This window comes from Corvus kubaryi, unplaced genomic scaffold (genome assembly GCF_017639235.1).
Source record: "Corvus kubaryi isolate FWS band 111438036 unplaced genomic scaffold, C.kubaryi_AGA036_p1.0 37302, whole genome shotgun sequence".
Taxonomy (NCBI): Eukaryota; Metazoa; Chordata; class Aves; order Passeriformes; family Corvidae; genus Corvus; species Corvus kubaryi.
In genome coordinates this window covers 3,159,526-3,180,123 of record NW_024581095.1, presented here as the reverse complement: position 1 = coordinate 3,180,123, position 20,598 = coordinate 3,159,526, and the positions used below count along the sequence as shown (strand labels likewise).

The 20,598-nt window shown below is 36.0% G+C and overlaps 2 long non-coding RNA genes across 4 annotated transcripts in view; one reads left to right on the top strand and one right to left on the bottom strand.

Moving 5' to 3' along the window:
* LOC121664642 overlaps window positions 1–17,243 on the bottom strand; it is a 42,673-nt gene extending 25,430 nt beyond the window's left edge. Inside the window, exon 1 of the long non-coding RNA XR_006016063.1 lies at window positions 16,992–17,243. This is a non-coding gene — a long non-coding RNA (uncharacterized LOC121664642). The remainder of the gene's footprint in view (window positions 1–16,991) is intronic.
* A 527-nt stretch (window positions 17,244–17,770) lies between these two features.
* The window catches only part of LOC121664643, an 11,855-nt gene continuing 9,027 nt past the window's right edge, over window positions 17,771–20,598 (top strand). Inside the window, exon 1 of one of the 3 annotated variants that reach the window (XR_006016066.1) lies at window positions 17,771–18,829. This is a non-coding gene — a long non-coding RNA (uncharacterized LOC121664643). The remainder of the gene's footprint in view (window positions 18,830–20,598) is intronic. The other 2 variants (XR_006016065.1, XR_006016064.1) reach the window with 2 other exon arrangements.

Sequence of the window (20,598 nt, the reverse complement as noted above, 5' to 3'; positions counted from 1 at the left end):
TGAGGCCCACCTGCCTGGGTAGCTGGTGGGAGAAGGCAGCTACATAACCTTGTGCAGGTTGACCACCTACAAAGTTGCAGTCTTCCCACCCTGCAACATCCCACAGGGAAAAGTGACCCCAGCCAGGCAAAAGGCTACCCCTCTCCCCTGTACTCTGCTGAGCTCCCCAGCTCTGTGCCAGCTGGCAGAGATACCAAGATCATCCAAATAAAGACAGCTCTGACAGCATTGTTCAGGATGTGTTTAATCACATTAATCTCTTTAAAGGACAGTGCAAGTAAAAGGCAACAACAGAGCTGTAAGAGAAAGAAATCCAGTCTGGCCTGACTCTATTTGTTCCATAAACAGGCAAGAGGAGAACTGTGATCCTTGCACAGAAGAAAGGCAGGGCATCTTTGGGGGGACTCTATACTGCCAGCCTTACTGATTGGCTCTGCTATGGAATTAGGAGCAAAATTTCAACCTGGGCATGGATTTGCTACGGATGCTATGGATGTCCTCTTTAAGTAGTCTCTGGAACACAGCTGCCAGCACTGTGAGCACCTGTTGCCGTTGGCTATGCACTTCCCAGCACTGCCAGCACAGAGGAACCAGGAGCTGGGAAGTCGAGATTTTGCCACTCTCTACAAAGAAGCAGAGAGCTCCCAATTGCGTATCTGTGAGTGTGCAGGAATGCCAGGAACTGGCATGACAGTGTACACCAGAGTGACTGAAGAGGAGGCCAGCTCCCTAGTAAATGCTGTAGGTGTGCTCCTCTATGTTGCTGTCCAAGTACACTAGAGATCAGTGGTGCAGAAACTTGAACTGTGGAGGATGGTAAATGAGCAGCCTCACAAATTGCAACACAGGCTCTCTTGTATGTCTTGTACCACCTTTCTCTTGTGTGAAGGGGTGATGCAGAATGCTGTCACAATGGCTTAGGTCAGAGCATCCACCCACATGCACATGGGATCAGGACTGCTCAAGCATGCCCTGGCAAAAGTCCTCTTATTTGTTTTTATATTATTTTAATTATTTTAGTTATTATGAATTATTTTAAAATACTCCCAAAAGGTCTTTCAGAAATTGTTTCCTCAGGGTGCTGTTAGCTGGGTGGAAGATGGCTCAGTAAGTACCCAGTCTGTACTGTAACAGATCCCAGACAAATGCCAGGACCAAGAGCCTGCAGCCACATCTCACTCACTGAGTGTTGGCTGTAGAACTATGTCCCAGACCCCTTTAGCATGCTGCATTCCTTGCTGAGGACCTAATGGAAGACTGAAGCAAAAGAACTGTCCCGCTGATGCTGAAAAGCTCCAGCACTACCAGGGTCATGGCATCCTCATGCTTTCTGTAGAAGTAGGCAACTACTGCCCCACATCACCCCAGAGTCTATAAAGAAGAGGTAGAAGAGGAAGACACCAAAAGAAAATCTCCCAGCTTCTTCAGCTCTGTGCACACTGCTGTCCCAGGCAGGGAAAACCACAGTCTTAATAGTCTGTTTCGTATCAACAGGACTCCACAGTGCTTGCAGGGCTGGGATTTTTACTTCAGGTGATACACAAACTCAAACTAACCCTGAACAACCCTGAAGATTGAAGGAAACTGCTCTCCTGCAACAGTAATAAGCACATGACTGTGACAAGCAGTAAGAGCCAAGCCAAGTGATTGTGCAGCTGAATTATGGCACCAGCTGAATATTCTCACTGAAGTCTATAGGGCAATCTGGCTTGAAGAGAACCAGGATGAAAAAATGACAGACAGGGAAAGGGGGCAAGTAATGAGAGACATTAAATACCTGTCTTTTAATAAGGTAATTATTCTTCCTTACATAATTTCTTTCTCCTATTGATATTTTTCCTGTTTGTCTACTGGTGTACTCATAATCACTTTTATTGTAAGGTGATTTTCTTGCATTTCTGTTGCTGCTAGCTTTATTTGAGACAACTGTCTGGTGTGTTGGTCTTAAAATTTACACAGCCTGGCTGAAAACTGTTCTGGTAGGTTTTCCTTTGTAAAAGCTGGCTAATCTTTAACAGAAGGTGTAGGTGATGCAGGTAAGAAATTTCCCCAGGACATTCCAGGACAGAAGTTGTGATCAGATCTGAGATATAGATAATCATGTTGAATTAGATGTAACATCACTGATTGTTCTTACTGATCCAAGTAAAATCCCAGCTGACAGTGATATATAGCAGTGCTACTATAGGTATAATACTTGCATTTTCCAATTAACCCTTCTTTTGCAGTCATATCTATATTTGGATGTAATAGCGACATTTTTAACTAAAATAGAGCAAACTTTTTTGTCTTTTCCTTGGTTTTTTGTTGCTCTTTCTCTTCCATCTGCCAACTGCCAAATTTCATATCCATTAATTGCTTTCCATTTGTTACAAGCTATTTATACTGTCATTACAATAAAATTTAATTTTTCAATTAGTAAATCTCCAATGATTCCAAAAGTTTTCACTTGATTTATGCAGCTCATCTCTTTCAGTTGTGCTAGTATATCTATTCCAAAATAGAGAAGGTGATGGTAGTATATAGTTTTAACTGATCAGGATAAAAAGCCCCGTCCAAATCTTGACCTAAAATTCTACTGTTTTCATTTCTGGATCAGTACCTACAGAATTATATATAAGTAAGTACTCAGATGGTAAGCAAGCCTAGTTTTGGATCTTGGAAATATATATATATGTATATGTGTATGTGTATGTGTATGTGTATGTGTATTTATATGTATATATTTACATGGATTTTTGCAATATTTATTTTAATATTTTAGATGCTGGTGAAAAACTGCTCAATGCTCATACAAGAAAGTCTCTTATTTTCTGGATGATTATGAAAAATAGGATTTGAGATTAATTCCTAGTTGTATTGAAGTCTTTGTGAGAACTTCCACTGAAGTTCTCTGTGGATCGCATTTTCCATTAATGACACCTGGATCATGTATTGTGCAAATCTGACACGGACTGCACTGACTGTATCTACCAAAGCAAGACTGTAACTTGAAAACAGTATGTTCTGTATAGGCCCTACTGTGACTTTTTCTATTAACTTACTATACTTTCTAAAGCACATCATGAAGTTTGATACAATGTCCAAATTGCAACAAAAATTGATTAATTTTTTTTTTAATTTTCATTTTCTCAACAGTCTCTGTCTTATGAATGGATGAATATAATTTTACCTGGAGTTCTCTTTACAGTCTTAAGACTGTCACAAGAATGGATTGGGTGTCACTTTCTCTTCTTGTTACAGTCTTTGTCATGAGTTCTCACAGACCTTTAATGCTTGAAATGTTCTCATTCTCATTACATATTCTCATTCCCATAACAAAGATTATAATGAGAGAAGAAAATGTCATAAAATTAATGCATTCTCATAACAGACTGTAACGAGGACAGAAAATGGAACAAAATTAATCCATTCTCATTACAATGTGAAGACTGTAATAAGAGCAGAAAATGGCATGAAATTTATCCTCCTTGTGACAGTCTTAAAATTGTACCAGGGCAGGAAAGCATACCAGATTAAATGGCCCTCAAGACAAAAGGCTCTAACTAGAACTGAACCTTGGTACCAAAGTAAGCTATTGTTGCCATTAAAAAATCCCCCAAAAGTGTGATCGTATGTTTGTGAGGCGATACCGTATATAAACCACCTATCATTTTAAGGTCCCCTAAAACAGTTTGAATTTTACATCTATGTCACCAGAGGACTGAAGAAGTACATATAGTTTGTGATATTCAGACCTTGAAGTCAAAACTTCAGCTCATGGTTGGAAACAAATCACCAAAAACTAATTAATATTTAATTGAGTGCCTAACAGAAAACTTATTATGTGTATTGCACAAATTTAACCAAATATTTAAGGAAGTACTTTTGGCTTTGTGACTTTTCTTCTGGATAACATAAAAACCTTAACACCTCTCATTCCTCATGTGTCCTGGACTTCATTCACAAAAGGCTTCAGGTAGTAAACTGCTCCTTAACCCTAACATTAATCTTGTCAGTAAAATTTCTGACCCACTAATGTCCGCTCAGATATCCCTTGCCAAAACCTGGACAAATGGATAGATTTTAGACAGTATCAGTTTTCTAAGTTCTTCAGTTTAGGTTGTGCTTGGAGATGTGATAGGCTGTTCTGGTTTCAGCTAGGATAGATTTAATTTCCTTCTTTAGACCTTATCTTGAGAGTCAGCATCATCTGGGGATTTGAAGATTAAAGGGTTCCTCCTGCTGATTGTCCCTTTGGTGACCTTCCAAAGCAGCTCTGTATTGGGGATCCCATCCCAAGGTGCTGAGATCTCTCTGTGCAAATTGAGATTGGTATATGCTGCTCTGATAGGATGCAATAAGTTAGGTAAAGCAATCTTTAAGACTACATCTACAGGCTCCACAACTTTTGGGGGCACTTAGCTAGTACTCTGATAATGAAATTGTGATCATTTAAAAAATCAGTGCCAAACATTGCCATTTGGGGGCATAAGCATCACTGAAATAAGATGAAGGATTTTTTTTTCTTTTATGCTAATTTACACCACCTTAAGAAGAAAGTACTCCCCATATCTTAGAAGAATTCAGTAATCTATACTGGTTTAAAAAATACCACATCAAACAATAAACCAAGGTAAACAAAACCAAAACCGAATAAATAAACTCCCACCAAAAACTCAACGGTTTTTTTGAAGCCTCTGCCTCTAGTAATTCTGTAAAAAATGCCAAAGACATAATCCTCTATGATTTTCTTGAAAGTAAGTTTCTTATTGTGGCCTTATGAATGAAAATTACTTACTGACTCCTATCTACTCTGTTTGATAGAGTGCACTCTTTTAAACAAGTTGTTAAAATTTCTTCTGTTGTCTTCTCACTGTTGATTTGTCATAGAGAAATAGACAGACTTTTCTTTTTGCCACTATAAACATGCACCAATGCAGCTGGGAATTTTTGCTCACTGGTGTTCTTATACTGTCTTCTGAAAACTGTAGCCACACAGGATTCCATATTACTTGACTCCCAGGAATTTCATACTGTACACTGCTTACCGTTAGACATCATGACTGAAAGCTAAGTTTTGTACAGACCTATGTGTCTTGTAATATAAATAGTCCTTTATTCACTAAATGTTAAGGAGAGGAGAAATAGGTTAAGAGAGCAATAGAAATTTTTAGTAATTTTAAATTTTTATTTGTATCACTCTTTTCCTCCTTTTCTCCTTGCTTTTTTTTTTCAATTGCTTTAAATTCGCAAAGCCTGATTATAAGCATTCATAGTTCCTGCAGAATTTTGAAAAACAATCCTCTGCTTTTTCCAGATGTTTTATTGAATTATTTCAATGAACGACTCAGCCTTTCTTACTCCTTCTTGTCCACTCAGGTAAAATGCTGTTGTCCAATAACACCAGTGAAAATCTTTCCATATGCCTGGCCTTTCCTTATCTTAAGTATAAGCTTACTGAGTTGGACACTGCTTGCTTTAGCTCTTTCTTAAGTACCATTTATATGTGCAAAGCCATGGGCTTTTTTTTTTTCAGAAGATCTTTATTTTTTAGCAGATCTCAAACAGTAATATTTGTTAGCCACTCTTTCACATACGAGTTCTAAAAGATGTAAGTCCCTCAAAGCTTCCATTTGCTGCTGGACCATCATTTCCAGTAAACTGCATTCCTAACATTTGGTCAAGAGGGTGAACAAAAATAGAAAGTCTGAAAGTCAGTTCAGAAATATGTTGATGCCAGAGTATAAAAAGGCATGTTATCTAAAAGTGACCAGGGGTTTTTACATCTCACTTTATTTTCAGCTAGTGTTCTCCACTGTCAAAGCAAACTTCTGTTGTGAGTGCTTTTCTGCTGAAAAAACTTATAAATCATCTGATGATTAATGTTAAATATTTTATTCACAATTAATTAAAAAGGTTTAATGACCTAAATCTGACATGGATCTTAGAGATTCCTTTCATGTCTTATAAATATAGCACCAAAAGAATAATGCATATGGAATTAGGTGTTTCATCTAGTTGTGAGTTCAGTATCCTTGTTGCTAACCAAAGTACATTGATATGTTATATGTAAATATGTAGGTTTCCTAAACAATATGAAAAACAAACAAAATTTTGGGGTGTAGTTTATAATTTTGCTTAACAAGCTTACAAAACTTACTGCAGGAACTGGTAACCCAAAGTACCACTCCTGGTTTTATTCTCATGTTTTACAATAATTTCTTCATAAATAGTTGGCCTAAATATATTCTTACAAGCAGGGAAAAGGCCATTTTTGAATTTTGCAAAACTGTAAAACTTTCTGTCAGTAAACTAGCACTGACTCAGTGTAAATCGCAGCTAAAAAGTAAAATATTTATTTGACTATATACAGTTCATGAATTATTTATGAATGGATAAGTTTTACAGGATGCAGAATTAACTCTTCTCTCTGTAGCAACAGGGGTAAAGTAAAAGAGAAAGAGTAAGCAAAGAGTACCATTACCAATGCAATCCAGGCAGTGCATACAAATGCCTTTTGTTTCTTACTGCTGACAGTAATCAAGCACTTAACATTTCATTTGGTTGCACTCCATAACCAGAATGCTACAGAATGCTTGAAAATAAGATAAAATTAAATATCTCAATCACAGTGTATATATGAGTTCTGTTTATTTCTTTGAAATAATGATCTTGGCATCTTTCCCCAGCAAAATGTGGCTATTCATTTTTTAAAATTTGTTTTGTTTGGTTTTGGTTTTATTTTTCCTGTTTTTTCTTTCTTTTGAATCTGTCTTTCTTGTTTAAAAACTCCAATAGAGTGCGAACCCTTAATCTCTATTGCACACCCAACGCCTTTAAATATTGGGGCAAGTGAACCATGATGAACAGTAAAAGTGCACAAAATAAAGAAATTATATTTTTAAGTGGGTTTTTTTTGGTACTATAGAGACCTTCCTTGGCCAGATCTCTCCAACTCTCCATCAGTCCAACTGAGAGAGACTTTGTTTCAAGGTTTTCAAAAAAAAAGCAAATTTTTTTCCTAAAGAAGAAGACAAACTCAGTGTTTTAGCACCAGTCACCTACCAAACTAAAAGGAAGTCCTAGGAACTCTGATCAGCTCTGGGTGCCCTAGATTTATATCGCAGTTCTTTATTATCCAAGAACACGTGCACATAGTAGAGCTTATTCAAAATGCATTTCAATGTGAGGACATGGAGTAAACCTGTGGTAGGCAGAATTTATGCACACAGGTATTTAGACAGAAGCCCAGTATTTTTTATGGATTTGTGCTGCACTGCCTCTCACCCTTGAAGCTGGTATGTCCCCAGAACTATTCAGGTTGGCAGGGATTTCTTTAGGTCACTGGATCCCACTGTCTTGCTCAAGGAGAATCAGCAAGACCAGGTTGCCCAGGTTCAGTTGCATCTTGCATTTCTCTGTAGAAGATCGACAGCATCTCTGTGCAATCTAGGCCTGTGTTTGACCAGCTTCACAGTAAAAAAAACCCAATTCCTGATGTTCAGAGGGAACTACCTGTGTTTCGACGTGTATCCCCTGCCTCTTGTACTGACACTTGGTGACATTGAAAATATTCTGGCTTCATCTTCTTCCTTCTTGTTAGATGTTTACATCTAACAGGAAGATCCCCCTGAGCCTTCTTTTCTGTAGTCTGAGAAAATCAGCTCTTTCCCAGCCTCTCCTCATGAAGAATGTCTAGAAATTCAGGACAGTGACCACTGAACTATTCAACTGACCTGCTTAAAAATGGCTTGAACTGTAAGACATATTACTGCAAGTGACTAAGTCCCACAAAAGTGATAGTTTTCAGTCAAAGCTATATCTGCATTATGAAAACAGGCAGGGGACAGCATGAATTGGAAAAAGATTGAGAGGATAGTTCAGTTTGGCTGTTTTCATGCACTGTTACATGCCCTTCTGATTTGGAAGTAAGTCTTCAAGGATATGAAAATTTTTGTACAGTTTTATGTATTTATTTTCAGGAACTGATTATACAGGGTTTTTTTGTCCAGCTTTGCAACAGTGCAAAGTCATGCTAGACCTGAGGGAAATAAAGAACTCCTCCTTTGAAGACATAGGTTGTGTTGCCTTACTAAGAAGCACATGCTTCCTGGACTGTGGATTGAGTAACATCTTGACCTCTTCACATATCTCTGTGAGGGGGAATAAAACAAGAAATAGGTTTTCAAACTTCTTCGTTTTATTAGGGTCACCATGCAGTGCTTCACTGACCGGTGTCAACTTGCTTTCTCTATGTCCTAAGTGACAAGAAACCAGTCTTATGGTACAGTCTTATTCAACTTGTTTATCAATGACCTGGACAAAGGGATAGAATGTTCCCTCAGCAAGATTGCTGATGATACGAAACTGGAGGGACTGGCGGATACATCCAGATGCTATGCTGCCATTCAGAGGGACCTTGATCAGCTGGAGAACTGTGTGGAGAGAAATCTAATGAAGTTCAGCCTTTCACACCAGCACCCCCAAGTCCTTCTGGGCAGGGCTGCTCTGGATCTGTTCATCCCCAGCCTGGCTTGGCACTGGGAGTGGCCCCAACTCAGGGCAGCACCAACACTTGGCTTTGTTAAACCTAATGAGATTCCCATGGGCCACTTCTCCAGCTTGTCCAGGTCCCTCTGGATGGCATCCTATCCTTCAGGAGTATTAACTGCACCACTCAGCTTCATATTATCTGCAAACTTGGATGATACAATGCCCCAACCCCTTTGTCTCTGTCATTGCTGAAGATATTAAGTAACACTTGTCCCAGTACAGACCCCTGAGGGACACCATTTAGCACTGATGTATATTGGGACTCTGAGCCACTGATGACCACCTCCTGGATGTGACCATCCAGCCACTTTCTCATCTATCTAACAGTCTATCAAATCTGTGTCTCTCCAATTTAAGCTGTCACAACCACCAAATATTAGCAAGCAGTGTTCAGCAAATATGTTCCAGTTAGTATGCCCTACTGACATAAAATTATATTAACAAATCTCATGTCCTGAAAGACAAATTCTAATAATCACATATGGCAAGAGTGGTTGGTAGTTTTCCAGTAAATTGTTACAATTTATGATTGTATTATAATTCTCAAATATATGAAACAAATCTGACTTTTATTTTTCCTGCACTTAATTATTTAATCTTGATGACTATACAAAACTGAGCCTGAAGCAAGAGTTTTAAGAATTGGATGCTGTATTTTTGACATGTCAAATTAGATGCCTGAATGAAACTTTGCTTTTAAGAACAGAGGTAAGCAATATAAAAACTGAACAAATCCTTCAATTAGAGTACAAAAAATAAGAGTAAATGGCAATTGCACTAAGAAATTGTAGCATGGATAGGTCCATGCTATTTTACTTCAAAAGCACAGTAAATGAAATGTATATTTCATTTAGTCATAATCAGTTAAGGACTGTTGATATCTTCAAATACGTATCTTTGCCATTGTGCCATACCATTTTCACAAGAATGCTCTTCAAACAGTTCTCAAGGTTAATTTCACTGTTACTCCCTCTGGCAGGGCAAGAAGATACAATTCTTTCTACTTGCTAATTTTTTTCCCATCTTGCTTGATATCAGCAAATTTTACTAATGCTAAATGTTTTCATCTTTTTCAAGGCCACTGTTTGAATTTGTCTGTTATATTTTTTAAGGAAATACTGATATTTCAAAGAATATAGGAAAAAACATATTTTGCTTCTTGCTAGTAAGATTGCTGAGAATGTTGTACTCCTTCAGTGACAACACTATAGAAAAAGCTGGTGTGTTTCTCCACTTCTATTTCTGAATTAAAGAGGTGTTAAAATTGAAGAGGATTTGCTTAAACATAAGTAAAACTGTTTGCCCCTTTGGCTGTATAACAGACTGGGGAGAAAATTAAATCTGTTAGTCACAATGTCGAACATTAGGATATAAATTAACGGTATAAACCTTAGAGTTTTACTTTGCAGGTCATGCCCATAAAAGGGTCTTTTATTCTTTGTCTCAAAGTAGTAATTTTACTGAAATAAGACTATTCTTCTATGTATAACCTAGGACTAGATGTAACAACAGCACTATATGTTCAGCAATACCTTTTATTAATGTATATATTTCATGTTTAATCTGAACTTGTGTTCAATTAAGAGCACAAAACCTTTAGTTAGGGCCTGCTCCTGTATTTGCAGCCCGCAAATCTTTACCTATTCACATCAGTTGAAGATTTTTTCTGCAGGAAGTGTGCTACTTTCCATTTGAAGCTGCAGAATGTTTCTGTGTGCTATCACTATTTACTAATTAGGAAAATATCTGAAGTAGTAGAAATTTTGTAAGCCAATCCATATATTTACAGGTGAAAGAAATCCTCAAATTCTGTTAACAGATAGGCAGTTTTTCACATGCATCTGGCATGCAATCTTTTTGAAGAAGTTTATCTAAGGACAAATATAACACGTAATCCATATAAAATTATTGCATTATCTGTAATAAGAACTCAAGCAAAGATGACAGGGTTCATGAAGAATGAAGATGATCCCATTTGCTGATATTTTATAGTAACAAAAGACATTCATATAATAAACTGACATAGAACTACAACAGCAATAGAAAAATAACAAAAAGGGTTTTGATTTCACTGTGCTGTTTAGCAGATATTACATTCTCCATTTCCAATTGTAATACAGAAAGAAACCCGAAAAACAGCCTGTGGGGTTTTGACACAGTTACCAATTACACTATTCTGGGACAAGACACAGGAAAAGTAGTTATTCTGGCTGTTTACACTTTAATGGTGTGGTTCTGCAGTCTCTGCAGTCAAGCCTACTGATCTTGTTTTTGTTAAAATGAGGAGTCATTTTTTTCCCCTTTTTTTCCATACACCTTGCTAATCTGGCTGATAGATACTTTTTTTTTTTTTAAATTAATCAATCTTTTATTGAAAAGTGATTTGATTTGAGTAGGGTTTGAGTAGGTACACCAAAAATCCAGAGCCAGCACAGAACAAGCAACAGAGGCACGTGACTGCAATTCAGAGAACAAGCAGAGTTAACAGTGCTCTGTTAAGGTTGCCTTGGCTGATGAAAAGATACTGAGTCTTCAGAAAGATTCAGAATTGACACGATAAAGGATTTCTTTCCACCAATATCTTTCTCTAGACTTCTAAAAACATGAAAAGTGAGGTTTATCTTTGAACATGCTCAATTCTCCAGTATTATCCTTTTGAAGCACAATGAATGAAGACAGCAAAATCACCTACAAACAAAGGGAGTTGAGAAGAATTTTAAACACTATTCACCTATGTTTCTTTCTAATGAAACAGAAGTGCCAATGGTTTAAATACTTCTGTCAATGATCAGCTTAAAACATTAGTTTTTTCTTCCTTGAAGACACTCAGTCTACAGGGATTTAAAATGAAAATTATGTAAGAGCATACTAAATCACCGAGTTAACTGGAGTGATACACTCAGATCGTACAGGAAGACATAGGTCAGATATGACAATTTAGATCACCCATACAAACAATAAGTAAGCATAAGTCAACATTGTTTTGGGGAAACAAAAAAAAAGAAAAAACCCGCCAACAAATGAAAACAAAACCCAGCCAAAACTAAAGGAAAGGAACAAACAAAAGGCAAAATCACCCAAACCAAAACCAAAAGAGCAAACAAACAATCCTCCCAAAACAAAAAGAAACAAACAAAATCAAACCCCCCAAAACTCACTTCCCTCCCAAAAAAAGAGCAAAAGCTACAATTTCAGGGGAAAAAAATATGATACCAAATAAAATATTTAAAAGAATAAGGTGCCTTTCCATCTTAAAAAGGACTGAGGGGTAGAAAATCTTTTGAGGTAATATAAAAAAAATAATTTGTATTGGTTAATATGTATCAAGTGGAACTTAAAAATAATCAAGCAGCATAACTGAGTTTAAAAAAGCAAATAATTCGGTTAGTGGTCTGATTTTATGAATTTCCTCTGTACAGCTAATCTGGGTTTCAGCTTTGATTTCTAAAATACTGGCACTTCATATACTATTCAGTTAAATGGAGGAAAAAAGCCCTAAGATTATGAGATTGATGTTTTCATTGTGAATCTTTCACTGACTTCAGGGAACACAGAATCAGATCTCTGAATATTTTGGCCCAGAAAAAAAAAACAGTTTTGAAGGCCAACTTCTTTTAGTTAAGGTGCTTGCCAACTTCATTCTTTCACATACAAAATGTACAGGCTTTATATATACAAAAATATACAAAGCAATAGCTTAAACCACTAGCATTCACGTCAGTAGTGTATTTTTTATATATATTTTGTATTTGGTATATTTTCCTAAAAATAAAATTGCACAGGTCCTACTTCTAGCTAAACATTTAAAACTTTATGCACTGAACAATGAAGTAACTTTCAACCCTTAATAACTGAACCTGCTCAGAAAATTATTACATGAATCTTCCAAAGCATAATATAGAAATATTATGTACATCTTAAGTATTTTTAAGTTATGCTTTCCATTATAAAATTTATGACAAATATTAAAAATTATAGTAATTTTATCTCGTGATTTTCCAGGTAATTATGTCATGTTGCAGCGTAAATTTAAAACTTACAACCTGATTGGGTCATAATTTAAATGCAGCAGTTTTATCTATAAAACAATTGCAGCTTCTGTGGTCTTTTGTTAAGAGGCTGTGTGTTGATTTTTGTTTGGTGAATCCCACAGGGTGATGTAAGACTGTAGTTTCATTTAAAAGAATTCATCATTAGAAAGACCCTGAATAGTTTCCATTAAGCACATTAAAGAGTGAAAAAAGAAATTAATTCTTTCTTCATGCATGAAGTGCAAAACAAGAGACATGGAGTAGGTGAAAACAATAAGAAAATTAGTTTCCCAAACTAGTGCTGACACTTGGTCAACATGATGAGAAATATGATCAGCCCCACAGCAATCTATCAAGATAGTTCTTGTAGGTACTATTCAAAGGTGAATTTAAAAAAAAGATTTCTAGAAAGGTACTAAAAATTTTGTATATGTATGAGCAAAGCAGTATTGCAGAGTAGAAAGCCAAAGATACTTGTTTGAAAAAGTCACAATAAGTGTTGTCACTCTTGATTAATCAGAGACACAAATCAACTTCTCAGTAGTGAATGAAAGGAGACAGATATAGGCACTGATTGTGTGTGAAATGCCTTGAAAGCAAAAGAAAAGTAGGTCCCATTTTAAATAATAAGAAGTTGGAAGACAAAAAGGCCACAACCCACTTCTAAATAATGTTGCTCTACCTGATGTCAGATACATACCTACCACAGGGCAACATATTAAGAAACATTAAAACAAGATCCAATGCTTAAGAAGGAATGTTTCCCTCTTAGACATTCACAGGGAAAAAAAAAAAGAAATTGAAAATAAAAATGAAAATATTTCTTAGAGCAAGAAAAAGATTTCATCACATGCCTACATCACAAAGTGCTTATGCATTAATCCTAAAATAAAGAGTTTACAATTTAGACCACTGCAACCCAAAGCTCTAGAATATAGCAACAACAATTCTGCAGAATGTTTTTAAAGGTATCTTCAGAATGTGCATTTTAATTATACTCATTCGTAGTGCTAGCGGAGTTAAAGACAGAAATTTACTGAAATGACACACAAACACCAATCATATGCTCATCAAGAATGTAATTCCTTGTGGATAATAAACATGTCTGAAATTGTACCTATGTTCATCATGTTGCAAATCAAAAGTGATCCACTGATCCAACAAAAAAGCCTTATAGTATGGAACTTAAGAGAAAGGGGAGAAGAAAGCATATATACAAGAGAGTGTGTGTGTGTGTATGTTCAATTGTGAAAGCCACCACTGTAGGCTGACAGATCCCTTTCCAGTTAATATTTATCTTCCATCTGTATCTAGAATATAGTTAGTAATTCACATAAAAAACACAGTCATTTCTTGTCTTCCTTCAGACCACACGGAATGTGCAATTATGAATTAACATTTCAGTTTTAACTCAGATTTTAAGGTAGAAGGTCTAACAAATACAATATCTTATGTAATACAATACCTTATACATTTAAAAGGAATCCATCAGAAAAGGCCCAGCCCTGTAATATCCAAAGTTTTCTGAGAAGTGCTATTCTAAAAATTTGAGCTTAGTTTGATTGTAAATATTATCTTGAACTAACCATTTAAAGTACTACTACACCTTCAATTTCTAAAAACTATGCCTCCAACCTAATAATCATTTTCCAAGGTGCTAGACAGGTCCAGTGAATTTCCTTCCAAACTATTTTGCTTGAAAGCTGCAATTCAAGCCTTATACATTATGAGGCTGATGGAAGATAAATCTGGCGTTTTCACTGACATCTGTATGTCACACTCCAGTTAGCATTCCCTTCTGTCTGCATCTGCTCTGTAACAATCATTCATGGAAGCACAGGTTAGAAGTGGTTTAGATGAGCAACCTAGAATAGTTTATAATGTTAGAAAGCAGCTGTTCAAACAGAGCACTCAAAGATTGGCAGCTACATATAATTATGAAAGTTCTTTACTTATGCCATTAGATTTTAAGTATCATTTTGAAAATGACAAACTCTCTTCCTCTTGGCAATGACCAGTAAATTAATAACACCAAGAGCACTGGAATGGCTTGTTTTTTTCAGATACATTAGCCTTGAAATATATACATATATATATATTCCATGACCATAAGAACACAAAACATTGTTTTTAAAATATCACTTCCAGTGATTAAAATGAATTGTTAGCTCCACTTAAAAAATGACATTAGACACACCATATAGAATGATTTGAATGGAAAAAGTGCATGGACTTACTCAGGTTATTGTTCAGTCACTGTAAGGGTTGGTTTGTACGTGTTTGCCCAACATGTGCCCTCTGAATCTAAAGGAAAGTTGGTCACTGACTTTGACTGATCAATGACAGTACACTCAATCCTACAATCAGCAATCTTTGCGATTGCATGAAAATACAGAAACAAGTCTGCTAAACCTTTGAAACCGTCTGCATTGTCTCACATGTAATGCCATCCACATTCATTGCAAAATATGGAAAAAAAAGCAAGGTTTGCACGCTAACCAAGAGATCACTGCTTTTTCTTCTCTGCAGCCATTTATAGCCTTAGACTATCCAAAACATGTTAACATTATCACGATCCTGTCCCTCTGAGGACAGTTAGTGAGGTAGTGACTCATCTCTTAATAATAGACAGCTTTAGTTTTTTTGTGGGGTTGGAGAGGTATTTGAGGGGGAAAATGTGGTGATTAGGAGGGGAAGGTTGTTAGAGAGTTTTGTGTTGCTCTTTCCTGGTCCTTGTACAAATATTTGATCTGTGTAGAGAAGGTAGATATTTACAGGACAGGGTTCATTTATATAGAAGGCATGAACCAAAAGTCTCATAGTCCATTGTCCTGGAACATAGATCTCTTCCTATCCTATTAGTTTTTCAGTGTAAAAGCAAACCTGTGCAAGATGTCATCTTCCTGCTCCATTACATGCCTCCTACCATTTTACTTAAAAATCAACATGAAGGAAATTTTTATCAGATACTTTATCCAATCCTTGCATTTTCTACTGCAAGACAAATAGAAACACATGCCAGTTCTCAGCTTTAACAAGGCATTTTACTCCAAAAATTAATGTCAGAAGTTATGAATGGCTATAATATTGCATTTCCTTATTTTAGAGGGCTATAAGCAGTAACTTAAAGCTATCTTGAAGCATTAATCAACATAAAATTTTTGATTTAAAAAAACCTAGGTCCATCAATGCCCAATAAAACTTGTAACCAAAATCCCTCTCCCCAGCTGTGAACTTTCTTTATTCTTAGAGGAAGAACTCATGGTGTTTAAGTAGAGATTGATGTTACTCATTCATACCAGTGACTATGGGCAAGTCTCTCTCATTCATCCTTGAGGAGTAACCCAATTTAAAGGAGAAATCTCTGTGCACACGCTGAGAAAGGTGTGTTAGAATTCCTTATGGTTAACAAGAGGGACTGAGCTTTTATTTGATACAGGAACTGACTGACAGTCAAATGTCTCCAGTCCAGCTGTGCCAGTTCAACAGCTTTAGATAAGTTATCAGCACTATCACTTGTTGATTCCTCTGTCAGGAACTTTGCTAGGTCTGCCACATCTTCACCTCACACGTGTTTAACTTTGGGATTATCGACTCTGGCTGGTTTCAACATTATTCAATACCTTCTCCATTGACCACTGGTAGCTTTGACAATAGGGTATTGTTTAAGTTGTTTCATGTGCACTCCAGCCACAGCATCCAGCTACAGTCCCTTCCACTTGAAACAGTCTATTCAATTCTAAATTTCTTACAAAGTCAGACGTACAGAGAAATTAAAAATCTATACAAAGCTGTGTCACAATGATGATGATGATGATGATGATAATAATAATAATTTATTTGCATGTGTCTTTTTTTTTTTTTCTCCAAAAAACAGTTAATGGTCATGATCCACAGGTCTACATGAAATGATGTTTGCATGAAATTTTAAGGGAAGAAGTTGTTAAATATTTATTAAACTGAATTACACATGCTACACAAAATATTGGTGACATCAATCCTTGTATGAATTAAAATTTCAAGCCATTTATTTCACATTAGCAACCAGCTTTATGTGGCTTTCAGAGGAATGCCTGAATGGAGTACATTTCAGAAAACAAGCCTAGGGTTAAAAAGAGTTAGATCACCTCTTTATATTCCATATCAAAGGCAAAAGATTGACTAGAGTGTTCATTTAACTTTTTTCCTAACATTTCAAAGTTACCTGCTGACTTATTTCTGAATTAAACATGTATAGTAATAGAGGTTTAATTCTGCAATCCAAATCAAAATGAGTTTTGATAATGTTCTTAAAATACATTCATAAATTACAAATCAGATGTACCAAATATTTTGCAAATCCACAAAGAGCTAATGTCAGTAATAAACCACAGAAGTGAACAGAAATGAGGAAGAAATCTTATTACTCTCAGTGAGAACACTTACCTGAATAGTCACTCCCATTCATAAAGAAGGAAGCCTCAGACCTCACTCCAGATTTCATTAAGGTCTTCTGTGAATATTGCCCTTAACCGAAGCTTCACACACCAATGTCAAAACACAACATTCCCAAATTTGGTGACATGCTTTCACCTTGCATTAGATGACCTATCTGGGACTCAGGACTAAAGCATTAAACATTTCCTATCTTTCAGCTCTTAGTCGAGCAATTTAGTGTTCAATCTCCTAGGACAAAAGAAACCAAAACCAAACCACAACTCACTCTCTCCTCTCCCCTCCCCCCACACTGCCTCTCTCTCTCTCTCTTTCATTCCACTGCCTTTATCAGAACACTACATAGCAAAACCAAACCTGACAGTTTTTCTATTACAGCTCTTATATGAGAAGCTGTTCAGCACTGCTCTGAACAAATTTTGGCTTTGTGCAGTAAAGTTTCTCTTTACAGGTGATATAACCTGACTGAAGGCAGAAAGCCCTGCAGAGTTGATGTAAGCATTGCATATTATAAATCACAAAACATGAAATACTCGTTTCTGGTCACAACTAGGATGGCTTCAGGCCAGAAGCATAGAACCCCTGTCAAGAAAACCTGAAAGAATCAATTGTATCTTTGGTAAAAGTCTAGGGAAAGATTAATCCTAAACGCAATCCAGATTTTATTTGGTTTTTTGTTTTGTTTTTGTTTAAGACACAGTCCACAAATCAGACTGCAACAGCTGTGTGTTTCAACAGAAAGGAAAAAGCTAAAACTGAGCTTACAAGATGATGATTATTAGGAAATTAAGGAACTTAGGACTACTTGTGACATTCTAGTTCTCTGAATTAATTAGAATAATTTACAAGCAATCTCAGCTAAGGATTTCAGACTTCTAATATTTAAATAGGTCTTCATATGGGAGACCAAGTGTAATGAAAGCCCTGAAAGGAAGACAGCAACTTGAAACCAAATGATCAAAGACTTTGCGAGAAAATAGGGTTAAATATGGTGAAATATGTTTCCCAGCCCTGACATCCAGCAGAGAACCTCACTGGTGTCTGGATAAGCAGGGAAAAACCTTGTACACGGATGTTGCTATCTCCCCAGTAAAGTAATATTTGTAAGTGGAAGACATTGATAGAGATTACAAAAAAAAATGTTCTGGGGAAAGATGTAGTGGATTAGACAGAAAACACAGCACAGGCTTTGAAAACAAAAAGTCCACTCCTGTATTTACATTTTCCAAATACAATTGATGTATGTGGAACTAAACATAGACAATAAATTCTCATTCTCAGGACACATTTCAAGATATCACTTTAATTATTCCTATTAGTCCTGTTGTCCATTGATCTCCCATTTCTGCCTCCCTCAGCATATGAATGATACTTTCCATGTTCTCAGCAGTTTTACAAAGCAGGGGATTTTGTGCACCCTATCTGCAGGTGCAGCAAGGCCTTGGCAAGGGGGAAACCAATTACCACTTTCAAAAGCAGCTACATTTTGTTGTTCATACTCATATCTCCACAGGGACACTTAACAATGTGTCCAGAGAGTGGTAACATGCCGCCAAGGAAACATGATTCTTTTGTTTGCTAAAATGTATAAGTAGTGTAAAGTTTTAAGAATCGGCGCAGTAGCTTTGTAGAGTTACCACATAAAACCCATCTTTTTACCAATATGAAATAAAAAACCCCCTCAGTTCTATGTGTGAGACTAGTTGACTCCACACCAGGTGATTAATTCCACCCTTACAGATGAAAATAGCTCTTCAAGGTCTTGAGAAAAGCATAAGTTCTCATGAAAATTAAGTTAACTGCAGTTCAGGCATCTGACAACCAACCTGGTAAGTCTTATTGTTGCTAGTAGAGATGATTTTATGATATATTTTGTAACTTAGAAACTTTTTCTCTCTCCCATGCATTTGTTTTTTTAAATTCAAGTAAGCCTTTTCACAGGTCTTAAGTTAAAAAAACCTCAAATAGTGCAATATACTGAAACCAGAATATAGTTACTAATCTGTAGTTCATCTTCAGCTCAATTCTATGGAGTTGACTTCATTTTCTTAAAGAGCCCTACATTTTCCTATGTGCATTTAAAAAAATGCACAGATTAATTTTTGACATGCTAAATACTATTAAGTCTGTGCTGAATCTTAGGCATTAGTGTTGTTTGTCTCATACTTCCACTTCTGTTGTAGCCCTCATCAGTTTTTGATGGTAGCTCAAATAAAAGGGCACTGTGTAAAGAATATAATGTATTTTTATTGTCCTTAATATATGGATACATATTGCAGGTTTATTCTTGCCACAAGTGGAGTTGATCTTGATCTGATTCAATGTTCCTTTTTTCTGTGTATAACCTTCTTAGAGAAATGTTTCTAAAGAGTAGGGGATGTATGAAAACAGAACAATTGGGGTTCCTCACCATGCATTTCAAACAGTATTGTCAACATGACTACAAATATATAGAGAAAAGAGACATATGAAAAAATGAAAGGCTAATTTATTAAACTCTCAACAGTCAAAACCTGCATAAAAAGATACTGGCATCATCTGCTCTGATATAATGACTAAACATTGATTTGATCTTAAAACCTGATTTATTACAAGCATAGGATTTTAAGCATTTATCCACCTGCAGTATTTAATACATCTTGGTTTAATGTTCTGTCTAAAACATGAATTCCTAAGAAGTTACTTTTGTAGTCCTTATTCCCATAAACTTCCAATTGAAAATAATGGAAATATAGTCACACAAACTGAAAATCTGCAACACTTTGGACCTATCTCACAGTCAGCATCCACTGAATTCAGTTAGCGCTAACTCAAGTGTGTAAAGCCCAATTATGCAAATGCTACCTGAACAGGCTGTCTGCAATGTAAGATTTATTCTTTGGATTTGATCCTTTAAGAACCCAAGTTCCCCTTACATGATGCCTGCATGTGTGGAATTACAAATTCTTCTCTTATAAAACTCAGATAGTTAATAGTAAATCAAATAATAAACATACAACAGTTTTTTCTTCTTTTACCCACAGGTATTTTGAAAGAGAAAGTGTAGAAGCTCTCTTGGTTTTTTTTTTTCATTCCATAGAAAAAGAATCATTAAACATATTTATAAACATATGTTTCTGTCCAATGACTTTTATTTATTCTAAATAGAAGGGTATCATATCAATCCTGGGGAAAAATATTAGTATTATGAAACAACATAACTGTGCATACTGCATGTCATATAAAAATCTAATGTTTCAGTCTCAGATCAAAATTTGCCTTACCCTGAATCACAGTTTCTAACTAATCTTGTAAAACTGTGTGCTTAGTGGTTATCATTATGCTACACTATTCAAGCCTAAATGAATATTTTAGAAGTTATTTTTCATTTTTCTCTACCATAATAGTGTCAAAGGACTGTTCTCTTTACATGTCACTCTTCTTTTTCTTAAACTAAAGGACAATAAAAAAATTACATCCTCAACTGTATCTTTATTCAATTATTTCATATCAAACTTTATGGTAAAAGGGAACTTGAGAGAGAAGGTGTTGGGGTTTTAGTTTAGTCTTAGTTTTTTTCCTGTTAAAGGAATTTTCTCCCATATGCATGTTGCTAGGG